General features: G+C 35.8%; 1 protein-coding gene across 15 annotated transcripts in view; it reads right to left on the bottom strand.

Annotated features, from left to right (window-relative positions):
• Positions 1–15,301, bottom strand: part of tay (tay bridge kinase) — a 120,176-nt gene that overhangs the window by 25,960 nt on the left and 78,915 nt on the right. The gene's annotated exons all lie outside the window — the stretch shown is intronic.

The raw sequence follows: 15,301 nt of genomic DNA, 5'->3' as shown, positions 1-15,301 counted from the left end.
TTATGTTTGATTATGAGTTCCATTTAAAATAAGAAAGTTGAAGGCAGAATTGAATATTAACCGAGGGGTAAACCACTGGGGCATTATAGTGTACAAACTGGAGGAATTAGTGGGTATTACTTACGAAGAATAAGTAGGCATTACTGGGCATTAAATTAGTATTATTAATAAAATTAAAAAGATCTAAATTATATAATAAAAAAAATTATCATACAATATTATTTTTTTACATCTACCATTGAAATATAAACATAAATAAAACAAATAAAATTTGGTAATTTCAATGAAATCCGTTGGAAAACAAGGAAAAATTATGAATTTTGTAATTTTACTTTCAAAAATTTTGACTGTCTCTAGCGGCGAAACCGTACATCTAATCAGTCAACTTTATACGTCAATAAAAAGCTCATTTCATTAGCTATCCATTGACATATAAAAGCTTATACAAAGTGTAGCAAATAAGCTAGTTATTAACGATTGAACAAAAAAGTCATGAAAAAAATGTGTCAACTTTGACGCCCTCTAGTGGCCAAACCGTCTAACCTGTCAACCCAAATAGGGATATTTTTAGAAAGCTCATTTCATTGGCTATCTACTGACGTATAAAACTCTACTAAAAGTAGTGCAATTAAGCGAGTTTTTAAGGATTAAACAAAAAGATACCCCAAAAAAATTGGTCAACGTTGACGCCTTCTAGCGGGCAAACGGCTAACCAATCGATTTTTATACGTCAATGGAAAGTTCATTTCATTGGCTGTCCATCGACATATAAAAGTATATACAAAGTGCTACAAATACACATGTGTTATTTACGGTTTAGTGACAGGATGCACCACAAACATTTTTTGACTGGTTAAAGGCTAATTTTACTATAGAGAGGCAATTTTCGTAAAGGTCAAATTTGCCTGAAACACCGCCACTATCCTAATGGGTTTTGCGCGTTAGGATGGATAGTTAGTGCAGCGAAAATCGAGCTTAATGATTGTATTTCTACAGTTTTGCTACTACTCTAGATTTGGTAATCATTGTGATAGGTTTGTGCCAAATATCAAGGCCGTATCTGCCCGATTTAAAAAAAATCCTTTAAAGATATTAGAGCGGTAACAGTCAAGGAAAACATTCAGTTAGCTTTGGAGCCCTCTGGCGGCCAAACGAAGCAACCTATCAACACAAGCGGCCATATTTTTTTGAAAGCCCATTTTATTTTCTATCCATTGACATATAAAAGTCTAGATAAAGTGTTGTGTGTGACAATAAAGACAGTTTTGACTAAATTTGACAACTACTACTTTAACCTTCATTAATTCGGTTATTTTGACAGTTACAGGGTGGTTCAATGTATCAATTTAAAAAGTGATTTTTTTAAATAAGTGGCGTAATACAAACTTTTTTAATTTTGAACAAAGAATCAGACAGAATTATAAGAATGTGTTCCGTTTGAAAAACTAGACTTGCTATCTTTTTTTAGAACTGATTTTTGACCACACTGTATTATATATTTTGACGTCTTTCTGCACCCATTCTTAGAACAAACCTTGTCTAACATGACAAAACACAAAAACCAAGAAAAAAACCTTTCCTGATATGTACACCAAATATGTCTAGAATTTGACGTAGATTACAAAAATGAAAAAATATACAGTGTAGGTATCCCATTCCGGTTAATTCGTTAGAAGCATATTTTCTTATTTCTTCTTTTTTTAATTAAAATGGTTTTTTTAGACTTTCCAGTTGTGGTAATACTGGTAATTCAGGAAGTTAGTGGGTATTGTTAGGCTAGGTTAGGTTAAATATTAGGAATTACTGGGCATTACAAGAAATTTACTGGGCATTACTGGCATATTAGGAATTAGTGTACAAAATTTTACTCAGCGGTTTACCCCCCGATATTAACTAACAGAAATGATCATCATAAAGGAGTAGAAAGAGGACTCATATCAAACGTGCAATTTAGAGTCCGGAAAGCACTTTCAACTGAACAACAAAACCCTGATCACAACAACCAAACTTCATAAAACATAATTTTTCCGCACGTGATTGGACAGTTAACGGTAAAGTTGTCCTGACTTCTGAATACATTATCGCGACAGGACACCCGGCAATTCTCTATAATCTGTTTCGAGTGTTTCTGTCCGGTTCGCAAACGGCTTTGAATTCTATAACCATTTCTCATGTAAGTTTTGCGGTCGCAATTTCCCTGACAACATTTATATTCCTCGTGTCGTGTCCGCGTAACATAAATAAAACATCACCCTGTACGGCGATAAATCCACATTAGTTTCGTCGAAACAGAAAAACCCGATAGCAGACGTGAGAATTGTCGCTGATATCTATAAATCCCGTTTCAGATTTAGATGTTTTACGACTTCCTTATACAGAAAACTGGTTTTCCAGATGCCCTACTTGATTTATTTTCCCTTCTAGTAGTCAAGGGAATTGTGCAGTGGCTAAAGCACCTCTGCGGTTTGAGAATCTATTATGCAACCACTTCATTAAGCGACTTTATGCGAGACACAACCTTGGGGATTGCCATTTATCGGGAGAGTAACTTCGCTCTCCCTTAATAGTTCCCATTGAAGTCGATTTCTTTGACATCGACGTTAGCTAATGGAGACATTCTCGTTTGTGCCAGGCATAATGACGTCCCTCGAGGGCCATACGGGATCCGGGAATAAGCTACAAATATTGAAAAGAACTCTTTAAGAAAGTTTCACGGGGGAAGTCGAAAACTCCAAAAACGACCCTCTTTGAACGAGGGCTTAACGGCCTTAGTCGGGATTTATTGAGGGCTTTATTGCCTGTTTTTCTGTCTCGGAGTTGGACTTGTTCCGCTTTTCTGTTTGTCTTTACGTTTAAAAATCAACGGTCCAAATATATATTCTCCTTTTGCGCGGTCGGATTTCCGCACGTCGACGAAATGGGCGGTTTTGCCAGCCCTCACTTCCTTACGGGGGCCCGTAAAAGTCCGCTCGAATGGAATATTTTAGCAGTCGAGCAGGTAATCTTCCGGAAAATATCTGCCAGCTAAAAAGGAGATTTCATTTTCATACATATTCGACGTCAAAAAGAAAACTCTCATCGCCAGCAATCCAAAAGGAAAATCTCAGGCGAACACGGAAAACCGTGCCAGTTTTTCTTCGACTTTAACTTTGATAAGCTTGTTTGGCTTGTGCCAGGTTGATGGGCCTGTAAAAAGGTTCCTTTTTCGTGCAAAGCAACAAAAATTGATGGCATCGGAAAAACTCGTTCCGTCTTCGAATAGACCGTTCAAGCCCAGTGGGGCGTAAAGGAAAATGTCTTTAAACCAATAACAACCGAATAAGCATTTCTAGACCGGAAGCTTTTACCAGTGGCGTTCCTCACTCAGAACGGTATTTCAGAATAGACATAAAAAGATTTATGTGGAATTGACCTTATCCAAAGATAGGTTCGACCAAAAGGTGTTTTTCACCAGAATTATGGCAAATATTTCCCGACAAATTTGTTAAAAATTATAAATCTACTACCAGAAAATCCATTGTTAGAACGATGAGATGATTGAGTCCAGTGGTGTCCAGTGGTTCAAAATTTAATTCAAAATGTTACCTCTAGTAAATTAATGAAATTACTACGAAAGTGTGAAAGACAATTAAAACTTATAACAAACCACATAATCTTGAATGTTTGACACATCTGGTTAAGTTCACTAGAAATATGGAACAATTTTTTTATTCTAATTTGAAGCAATGTTTATAAAGATATCATTGACATTATCTTCTACGTAAACTCCCGGTTAAACATTTGACACTAGACAAGACAAAAACGTATTTGGAAAGTAGGAAAAACTGACTTTTTCGAATTTTTTCGACAATGGAGTGTTACGTCAGTGGCGAGAAGCGGACCGAACATAATAATGGAAGACAAAATAACCCCGGACAGAAAAGTCTTTTCTATTCCCGGGGCCCAAAAAGGTGGAAAGGGCGGGAAAAAAAAAGTCCTCTTTTTATCGTTTATGTTATGGCCGATAGGATTCCGGTTCCTTGTGTCGTTCGAGGGTATTTTCCGCCCGATTAAAGCCGGAAACTGGCGACGAAACGGTCGGCTTTCCACTTTTATGGCTTTCTGGAATGGGATTCCAGTGTGTGTGTATGATGGATTTTTCCAGCAGGAAATATGTTCAGATTTTTTCCGCGTATTAATTTCAAAATGGGATTGATGCGACCCTTGAAACCTGGATGGAATTGAAAGTATTGAAGAGATGAAAGAATACGAAAACAATTCTGTAAAAGCTTTTAATATCGACCACTTGAAATGTTGCTTCAAGAAAAAGTTAGTATTTCCAAGGTGGAACTCCATTAATTTTCTTTTGACAGCGTTGTTTAAATTAGCAAAGCTGAATCAAAGAATCTGATCTCAAAAATGACATAAGTCAATTGACACATGTATGGATTAGTTGAAATGGAACAACTTATACAGTAGAGTAGTACTGATTTGTGAATCACCCTGTATAAAACAATCCAATAATAAGCAAACATATTTTTGTAGAAATTTTGAGTGACAAAGTGATAGTAAGGTTCATTCCTACATGATTTCAGAAAATATGATTTTCACAGTAATTGAAATGAAAAATTAGCAGGTTTGGGACAGTAATGACAAGGTTGCTTTTTAATTAATGATTCTCGTCAATACTGTTTCAAACTTGCTACCTTATTTATTGTAATTTGATTTTCATAAGAAAATTAAATTCTAAAGATTATTAATATTCTATTAGAAGAAAATCCGAAAATGTCGTATCTGGTAAACGTGGGGGTTATCTTTTCTCAGATTGGGTTAAAAATAGAACAACGAATGCATTGAATATTTTTAAAAGCTCCTACGATTCCTATCATAACAACGCAGACGTTACCATTTGTCAAAGTGTAACTGGAACCACGTGATGCGCAATAAAAATGCGCCGTAATAAATTTGGTACTTCATTAAACAATTGAAATGTCCGCCTTGTTGCTTGATTAAATCACGTTGAATTGATACATCTTAAGTTTGTTCACCAATATGACCGATCAAGCGTGTATCGATGCCCAATACGAGGTGTACATTACACTAATTTGACAACTGCCTAGTTTCCGGTTCAATGATGCGTTCGAGCGCCCCAAAGATCCCCGACTGATTTCCACTCGGATTCAGGGAGTGAAAACGGATTATCGAGTCTGTCGACTGACATCAGATAACTCGTAACTGGCAAAGGGGATTAAGGAAGGATCCTCTCGTATCTGTTCTCTGGGTAACCCGGCAAATAGATTGTTACCTACACCGGGTCCGCCAAATAAAAGCAACCCCTTGATTGGAGATTGCTCTAGGTGACGGAGCTCGTGCGGGGCAGGTGCGCGTGCCCCTTTCACCTGACGCCTCGGGGGTGTCGGAAAAGGGGTTATTAATATGCCGTCTGGGATCGGTATAATTAATGACTTCACCAAGGGAATTCGAATTGAATTAGACACCTAGACGTCTGCATCGCATTGCGGTGTGTGACTGTCAAGGCCCATTGTTGTTGGTAATTCCGTCACGAGGTAGCAACACTTCCGAACAGAGATTAACCACGTCACATGACCACCCCCGACTATTCCGCTTTTCCGCATATTAACCGGCAGGAGGTGGTTTCGAGGGTGGTAACAGTTTAATTCATTAAACAACAGAGAAGTGACACGTCGCAGGCCCTTTTTAATCAACTCCCAACCCTCGTCAGAGCTTGCCTCCCCTTACCATCGCCAGTTTCTTTGTATTCCCCAGGGGTGACGTTTAATTCGTGGATTACTGATTGTATGCAATTTAATCTTTTGTGGGTATTAGCTGTAAATTTGATTAAGTTTTCAGAAAATGACAGTTTTAAGCATATTTTTGGAATCCTCACAAAATTTCCTATTCAATAACCAGGAAAAACACTAAAAAATTTGGTACAGTCAGGGAGAAAGGCGGTGTCAAAGCTTGAACTCCCAGAAACACAGTTTGAAAGGACAGTCAGAGACAAAATCACTGGTAAAACCCACTTGGAGTAACAAAATGACAGTTTTAAGCATATTTTTGGAATCCTCACTAAATTTCCTATCCAATAACCTCAAAAAACACTACAAAATTAAGTACAGTCAGGTAGAAAAGTGGGGTCAAACTTTAAACTCCCAGAAACACAGTTTGAAAGGACAGTCAGAGACAAAATCACTGGTAAAACCCACTTGGAGTAACAAAATGACAATTTTAAGCATATTTTTGGAATCCTCACTAAATTTCCTATCCAATAACCTCAAAAAACACTACAAAATTAAGTACAGTCAGGTAGAAAAGTGGGGTCAAAGTTTAAACTCCCAGAAACACAGTTTGAAAGGACAGTCAACGCCAAAATCACTTGTAAAACCCACGTGGAGTAACAAAATGACAGTTTTAAGCACATTTTTGGAATCGTCACTAAATTTCCTATCCAATAACCTCAAAAAACACTACAAAATTTGGTACAGTCAGGTAGAAAAGTGGTGTCAAAGTTTAAACTCCCAGAAACACTGTTTGAAAGACAGTCAGGGACAAAATCACTGGTAAAACCCACTTGGAGTAACAAAATGACAGTTTTAAGCATATTTTTGGAATCTCCATTAAATTTCCTATCCAATAACCTCAAAAAACACTACAAAATTGGGTACAGTCAGGGAGAAAAGCGGTGTCAAAGTTTGAACTCCCAGAAACACAGTTTGAAAGGACAGTCAGAGACAAAATCACGGGTAAAACCCACTTGGAGGAACAAAATGACAGTTTTAAGCATATTTTGGAATCCTCACTACATTTCCTATCCAATAACCTCAAAAAACACTACAAAATTGGGTATAGTCAGGGAGAAAAGCGGTGTCAAAGTTTGAACTCCCAGAAACACAGTTTGAAAGGACAGTCAATGCCAAAATCAGTTGTAAAACCCACTTGGAGTGAGAAATTAGGGTTGGCAAGTTTTGGACAGCCTGGTTTAAACCATTGGTTTTAACCCGGTTAAAACTGCCCTGGTCAAATTTGTTTGGGACACTTTAGTGGTCAAAATGGGTCAAAACCAAAAGGTTCAAAATTTAAAAAGTATATATCAAATTGTTTTAATCATTTTTTAAGAAATGTTTTACCTCAAAATACGAGTATACAAACATTTGTATTCAAAATAAAAAAAATATAATTTTAAACAAAAAGAAACATTTAAACAACAAAAAGCCAACAAATTATAAACCTGTCTACTATACCTATACTTTTTAATTTTTTATTCTACGAATACATTTTTTATTTTGGTTTTAACCAGTTTCAACCATTTTTCTGCAAAACCTTGTATAGTCCTGATTTTACAATGTGTTTACATTAGCCTTACACATGCTTTCAATATTTCATTTCAATCAAATAACAAATAAACCTGCAAGCTTCTGAAGAAGTTCAAATACAGAACCCTGTAGAATTTTTTACTTTATCTTGAATCATGTTTTTTTTACCCATATCCTCTTCTTCAATAAGGGGATATTAAAATAAATAGTTATCATTCAAAATCAATCAAAAATCATCCAGAAAAATTCGTGGCTTACCGCTTTCGATATAAATTAAAAAGGTTTTTATAATTTAGCTGGATTTGAACCAGCGATCTTTTTAGGCAACACTCAATCAACTGGTTCATTTTCAAAATGTTCTCACTAAATTGCTGATTTTCTGATATTAGCATATCAAGGTGGATAGAGAAGGAAGGAAAATTTCATTCACCACTAGTAAGTCTCGAGAGTAATGTTTTCTAAAAGAAACAGAAGCTGGTTCAAATCCAGCTAAATGCAGAAAAATTTTATACCAAATTTTTAATTTATGTCCGCTTCGTCACAAGCATCTCCTTGTAAAGGAAGAAAATTGTCCTCAAAACCACTTTTCACCTCCCAAAACTTGAATTTGTAATTTACAATATTGGTCGAACTAGTAAAACTTCTTTGTAACTCCCACTCGTAAAACTGATACATTGTTGTGATTGATATCGAAATGACATTAAAATCCCCCCCGAATAGAGAAGAACATTATCGGTGACCGCTAAAGTCGTTTGACTGTTGCGAACGTAAAAATGTTATTTTTACCAGCGACTCGCGCCATTCGTCCGTTTTATGTGTCAGTTGTAAAGTCGCGGGTTTACGATCGTTGCCCTCGTAAAATTAACGTCCCAAGTGTCGGACCGATTTTACGAGCCCCTAAAACTATAACCGAGTATGTTTTAATAACCGTCCTAAACGTAACCCCCGTTAAACTCGATAACGTTATTTACTAGTTAACTATCGGCCGTAATTCTGCTTTAGTATTATACTTCTGCTCATTCATGTTTAATAGATTTTTTTTTAACCTGTCCTTTGGTTTTATTGTCACACCACGAGATGAGAAAAAATGGCTACCTTTCCTACAGCAAAGATAAACACGGTAGCACTAAATCGCGCACATAAAAAGAACGTCCGACGGCTGCAAAGGTCGGCCGTTCCCTGAGGGAGTTTTTTCCATCGCCGAAACAAAGAGACATGAATATCCGATGAAGCTCCGGATCCAATTTTGGTAAAACGTCAACTGGGAAATGCGAACGTAGACCGACCACACCAATCCGATCACGGCAGCGTAAACTGCTGCATGGGGGAGCAAAATTGGTGCGGATTGCCTACGTCCGGCACCAACACAAACATCTCTTTCCTCTTCCTTTTTTTCTCTTTGCGAATCGTGACCATATTTCCTCAGGACAATGGGATCGGTTTATTTAGTACTTTGCGCTCGTGTTCCCGACGAATATACGGCACTATCCATTTTGTCGATATATAAATTCTCATGAATAAAAGAGCAGACGTGTGTATAAAATCACCTTTTCTCTCTCTCTCTTTCTCCTTTCCATCTCCTCCTCGTTTCGAGCCGGGAGTTATGTAATTTAAGACGTCTTTAAATTACTCGCTCCTTGTTTTCTCCCAGTTTGTCAATCTTGAAGGATTTTTGCCGCATGCACGCTATATAGATTGGATTAGGCGATACGTCATGAAAACCCCTCGTTAAACTATTAACTGACGCGGTGTCGGGTAATCGTTACCCTTAAATCCACCGAAATAAGCGATTACTCGAGCGAAACTGTTATTAGGGGCGTTCGTGTGCCGTAATCCCCGAGTAAATAACCATTATTGTAGTTTGAGCCATTTTATTAGAGTTGTTTAACAGGCAGGAAAATGTTTCTTGGGAATGACCTCAGCAGGTGGCAAAACAACTGCGTATACGGTGGTCAAAGATGGTTCTGTTGACAAAATTGCCAACATATACACAGTGTATGTAAATTGAACAGTTTTAAAGTGTATTTTTGTGCTTATTTTATCTATACAGGGTGGTCCAGTTTTAAGTGTCAATAATTCACCATTTGATAGCTAATCAAAAAATAAGTTGACTTGCATTATGTCATTTTTCTGAAAAAGGTTTCCTAAGGAAGATACAGTCCTCCAAATTTCAATTTAAAAAATCCATCCATATTTATAGTTTAAAACTGAACATTCAAGACTTGTGAAAGTCCAAATTTGTACTGAATAGTCTAAAAACTTGCTTTTTACTATTAAGAATGGTCTCATGATTCGCTTTCTCAGACTGCCATTCTGGTTGAGTGTCTAAAACTGGCATTCAAGAACTAAAAAAAGTCCGGAAATCAAGACAAAGATTGTATTGTGCATGAAACGCATTTTTTACTACTAAAAATAATATAAAAGTTGACTTTTAATGCTAGAACTGACTTTACTAGGACTAAAGAGAGTCCAAAAGTATATTTTCAAGACTTTAATTGGTGTACAACTGAATTTTCTGGACTGGACAACAAGTCTAGAAGTAAATTAAATTTTCGGACTATTTTTTTTCTAAAAATTAGTTCTCAAGACTATTATTGTAGCATTTGGTACCAAAATTTTTTACTTTTATTACTGAAGAAACTTGACTTTTGGAAATAGTCTTAAACTCGATTTTTCAGTCTTAAAAAGCACTAAAAACAGTCTGAATTTCTTAGAGATGCTACAATTTATTGCACTATGAGTGTAGAAGTCAATTTAATAGTGAAGAAGCTTGAAATAACATTTTCAAGATTATGGTCAGTGGACAAAGTGGCTTTTAGGCCTAATAAGTCAAAAACTTTGTAAAGATAGTCTTGAAACTCGATTTTAACAGCCTTAAAACACTAAAAACAGTCTAGTTTATTAAGAAATACCCGAATTTTTAGCACTGAGGTGTCTAGAAGTCGATTTAATAGTGACAAAGCTTGGAATGCCATTTTAAGTCTATGAAGAATGTAAAAATTGTTTTTTAAGTTTGCTATGTCACTAACTTGGTGAAGATAGTCTTGAAACTCGATTTTCCAAGCTGAGAGCAGTTTTGAAGCACTAAAAATAGTCCAGAATTCGAAAAAAATGAAAAGCAAAGTAAAAAGCACGAAAAGTTAGTTTTCAAGACAATTTTCATGAATCTAATGTCAATGTCCTGCATCTAAGACTATTTTCAAGACTAAAATATTGAAATTTGTCTTCAAATTATGAAAACTTACTTCAAATGCAAATTTTAAGCTTCTGTCACTTTTCATTAGTTCAGTTACATTTTGGGGTTCAAGTCAATTTTTAAGGTTTAAATGTATGAATTTGTAGTAACAAATTCTTGAAAAAGTAGTTTTTATGTCTACAAGTCAATTTTTAGTATTAAAGTCTCTCGATTTGCATGAAAACTGGTTACAAACACAATTTTTAAGCTTCTGAAATGTTTATCTTTTCTAATTCAATTTTCAAAACTAAAGTCTTTTAGTTTGTCTGGAAACTATGAAAACTGGCTACAATAATATTTTTTCTTAAGTGAATTTTCCGTTTCCAAGACAATTTTTAAGTTGGGTTGGGTTAGTTTTGGATATTTGACCGTAATAACGTGTAATAAAGTGCTTGTTCCAAATTTGATCAATATTGCTCCAACGGTCTGACAGTTATGACAAAAAAAAAACGATTTTTTAAACAGAAATTTGAAGGACTGTATTTTCCTTAGGAAGCACTTTTCAGGAAAATGACATAATGAATGTCAACTTATTTTTTAATTGGCTATGGATTGGTGAATTATTGACATTTAAAACTGGGAACCCTGTATAGTTTAAGTTTCTTCTATTTTGTCTGAGGATAACTCCGTTATATGAGAAACTACAGAAAAGTGTTAATAATGAAAGTTGTATTGAATTTCTATTGAATGTATGATAATGTACTTTTGTCCTCAGAGGCCTCCTTAAAGAGTTACAAGGCAAAAAATGACAGAAAGCAACAAACTACTTTTCTACTTTTTTTGAACTCGACTAACCGTAGTTCCGTTATTTGAGGAGGTACGGAAAAAGGTAAATAATGAAAGTTGTAGGAATTTTCATGTTATTGCTCTCAGGGGAGACCTCCTTAATGAGTTCAGGATGGCCCCTCTTAATCATTACATTAACTCCACTTGCCTCAACCGTACCTCTTTGACCAAAACGTCAAAAATCATTACCTGAACATTGTTATTAACAGAGTCGACCAGTGGTAGATCGTCAGTGGGGGAGGTCAAGGGGGTGTTTACCGTTTCCTGGTGTCCCTCTTTTTCCTTGTTTTCCTTCTCCTGACCGACATTCTGCCCCCTGTTCTCACTATCTTGCACTCGCACTATGATCGCTATTTTGACGCCGGTTTACTAACAACTGTCACTAACACTGTTTAAGACCTTTTTGTTCCAACTGACGACATTTACTTCACACACACATACATGACCTGTAGATGTTTTTTTTCAGATTACCGTTTGAAGTTGACAACTTGTGCAAGATTTTCCTTTAAAAGACAGAATAGGTATTTAGGTGTAGAGGGTCGAAAGAAGAAGTTTGAGGCATTTTTACTTTACCAAAGGCGTAAATTAATTTTTTCTACCTTAATAGCTGAAAGGTACACTTTCAGTTCGTTTGTGCGTAAAAAAATGTTGCAGAAACACACACATTCGTCTGCCAGTTAAACCGAATGGCAATAAAGTCGAGTTTTATGAACTGGCAGGACAAATTTATTAACGCGATTATGTCAAAATAAAATCGAAGGAGCTCGGTTTTATGGGGAACCGGAGCATTATTTTTACGATCCCGTCGGAATAATGAGGCGTTTTTTCGCGTCCGTAATCGCATTACGACGCCGAACGACATAAAGATGAAGACGCTAATAATAAAAGCGGTCGCGTGATCGAAAACCGTTCGCCGTCTTCCATGAAAACGGCTGCTTTTCTTCGGTTTTACTCGCTTTTTAACCGTACCCGGAGCTTTAATAGACTCAGTTTACCCGCAGTTTACGACCGTGTCGTAATAATCAATCGGCATTGTCAGTTTAGAGTGGGTGAATTGATCAGGAACAGTCTGACAACGTAACAAACTTCCCCATTAAAAAAAATCAAAGAATTTTTCAAAAGACAGACAAATTAAGGGTCTAGTCAACATTAGAGCTCCACGAATTTTGGGTTGCTTTTTTTCACATTTGCAAAAAAGTTACAAAAAATCGTTCAAATTTGCTATAATTTGGTGGAAGAAACATTAAATAAACCAATAATAACATTTTTTCTATAGTAGATATTTAAAGCAAAGATATCAGTGCAAGGCTAATGCCAACATTGCCCACAGCGAATGATGATGATTGCCCGCATTAAGTGGAAAATTGGTAGCTGGAAATTGGCATCTGTAATCACCGTAATTAGCAACAATGTTAGGCATTACAACAACATCTCGTCGGTATGCGTCGAGCGCCAATTAAAACCCTCGATTAGGGTAACCGTCACGACAAATTAATCGCAACGAATCAAATCGGGACTTAAAACCCGTTTTTAGCAGTCATTTGCGGACGTTTGCAATTTTCCAAAAAAGCAAAAAAACTCCTCCTACCTGCAATATTACCGAAGGGGGGAACGTTAATTATCGATAATTACATTATTCAATAACGTAGCAGTCCGAGACCGAAGCAAGGCTGCCAATTTGTAAAGCGAAACGCAAAAATTGCTTATATTATTATAGGAAGGAACGTTTTCCATAATTCTGGTGTGTTATTACCCTTGCATGTTTATGGCACCGTGTAATTTTCTAGTTCTGCGGGTACCCAACCCGAAAGGTCGCCGATATAAAACTTACAATCGCTCCGGTTTGTGTGTTTTAATTCCGGGAGGCCGGCCATCAACGTCACGCGACTTTTTAGCTTTTATTGAATTTACATTCACTAAAATTTAACATAAAATTTGCGGAATAGGTCAAAATTTGATCATTTTACCAGTTAAATACATGTTTTAAACTCCACATCATCCATTACCAACTTTTGTTAAGTTTCCTCCTTAGCTGCTTTAGTAGATTTTTGGTTTTTGTTTCTGACCGTTCCTTTTACAAAAGTGACCACAAACCCAAATTCCTTTAAAAAAAGAACTACGTAAAACTACTCAGTTTGTTCTACTCTTATTTACATGTTTCGATAAACAAATGCAACACAAGTTTTGCGAATTACAAAATCATGGCAGAAATTTACTAAAATGTTAGACTGAGAAAAATAACAATGAGTTCCTTAAAATTGAATTTTCCAAATGAAGGAAGTCGAAATTCCCATAGTCCAACTGATATTTCTTGTGGTAATGGAACACCCTGTAGAAGTTGTAAAAAATGTTCCATGCTAATAATGAATAGAAAATGGACAAGAACTTGCAAAATATGGCGAGACAAAATTGACCAGTTTTTTCTATTTTCTAGTGGTTCAGTCTGGAAGATCCAAAAAGCTTCGATAATTATACAGGATGTCACAAATTCATAGAGATTTCTAATGAGTGTTGGTGAAACTGAAGATAAGTATGTCCTCTTAAATTTTAAAAAATCATACAGAAAAATACTAATTAAACTATCAAACACAAAGAAAAAAAAAACAGCAGTCACAGCACCGTAAAGACAATATAAAAAATTGAAGAGTGACTTGTTTCCTATCAAAATAATAGAATTTTTTTTATAATTATATTTTTCCATTGTTATTTTGCAGTAATTCAGTTATTATATTCCTTAATTTTGACTTCTTTCCTTTTTTTCTTTAAACCTGATGGAATACATTTTTTGGCGCAAACATTAAAATGTCTAATCTTTAGAGTATTTTCTTCTTCTTTTATTTGCTTGGTAATTTCAATGAAATCCGTTGGAAAACAAGGAAAAATTATGAATTTTGTAATTTTACTTTCAAAAATTTTGACTGTCTCTAGCGGCGAAACCGTACATCTAATCAATCAACTTTAAACGTCAATAAAAAGCTCATTTCATTAGCTATCCATTGACATATAAAAGCTTATACAAAGTGTAACAAATAAGCTAGTTATTAACGATTGAACAAAAAATGCATCAAAAAAGTCATGAAAAAAATGTGTCAACTTTGACGCCCTCTAGTGGCCAAACCGTCTAACCTGTCAACCCAAATAGGGATATTTTTAGAAAGCTCATTTCATTGGCTATCTACTGACGTATAAAACTCTACTCAAAGTAGTGGAATTAAGCGAGTTTTTAAGGATTAAACAAAAAGATACCCCAAAAAAATTGGTCAACGTTGACGCCTTCTAGCGGGCAAACGGCTAACCAATCGATTTTTATACGTCAATGGAAAGTTTATTTCATTGGCTGTCCATCGACATATAAAAGTATATACAAAGTGCTACAAATACACATGTGTTATTTACGGTTTAGTGACAGGATGCACCACAAACATTTTTTGACTGGTTAAAGGCTAATTTGACTATAGTAAATTAGGAAAACACGGTCACGTGACTTACTAGATATACCACGACGTAATGCTTGGAAGTTTGTTGAAAAACTGTTTTTTTGCAAATGGCAATTTTCGTAAAGGTCAAATTTGCCTGAAACACCGCCACTATCCTAATGGGTTTTGCGCGTTAGGATGGTTAGTTAGTGCAAGCGAAAATCGACCTTAATGATTGTATTTCTACAGTTTTGCTACTACTCTAGATTTGGTAATCATTGTGCTAGGTTTGTGCCAAATAAGGCCGTATCTGCCCGATTTAAAAAAAATCCTTTAAAGATATTAGAGCGGTAACAGTCAAGGAAAACATTTAGTTAGCTTTGGAACCCTCTGGCGGCCAAACGAAGCAACCTATCAACACAAGCAGCCATATTTTTTTGAAAGCACATTTTATTTTCTATCCATTGACATATAAAAGTCTATATAAAGTCTTGTGTGTGACAATAAAGACAGTTTTGACTAAATTTGACAACTACTACTTTAACCTTCAT

This window comes from Ips typographus, linkage group LG1 (genome assembly GCF_016097725.1).
Source record: "Ips typographus isolate SLU linkage group LG1, UJ_Ityp_2.0, whole genome shotgun sequence".
Taxonomy (NCBI): domain Eukaryota; kingdom Metazoa; phylum Arthropoda; class Insecta; order Coleoptera; family Curculionidae; genus Ips; species Ips typographus.
This window is presented reverse-complemented; position numbering and strand designations above follow the sequence as displayed.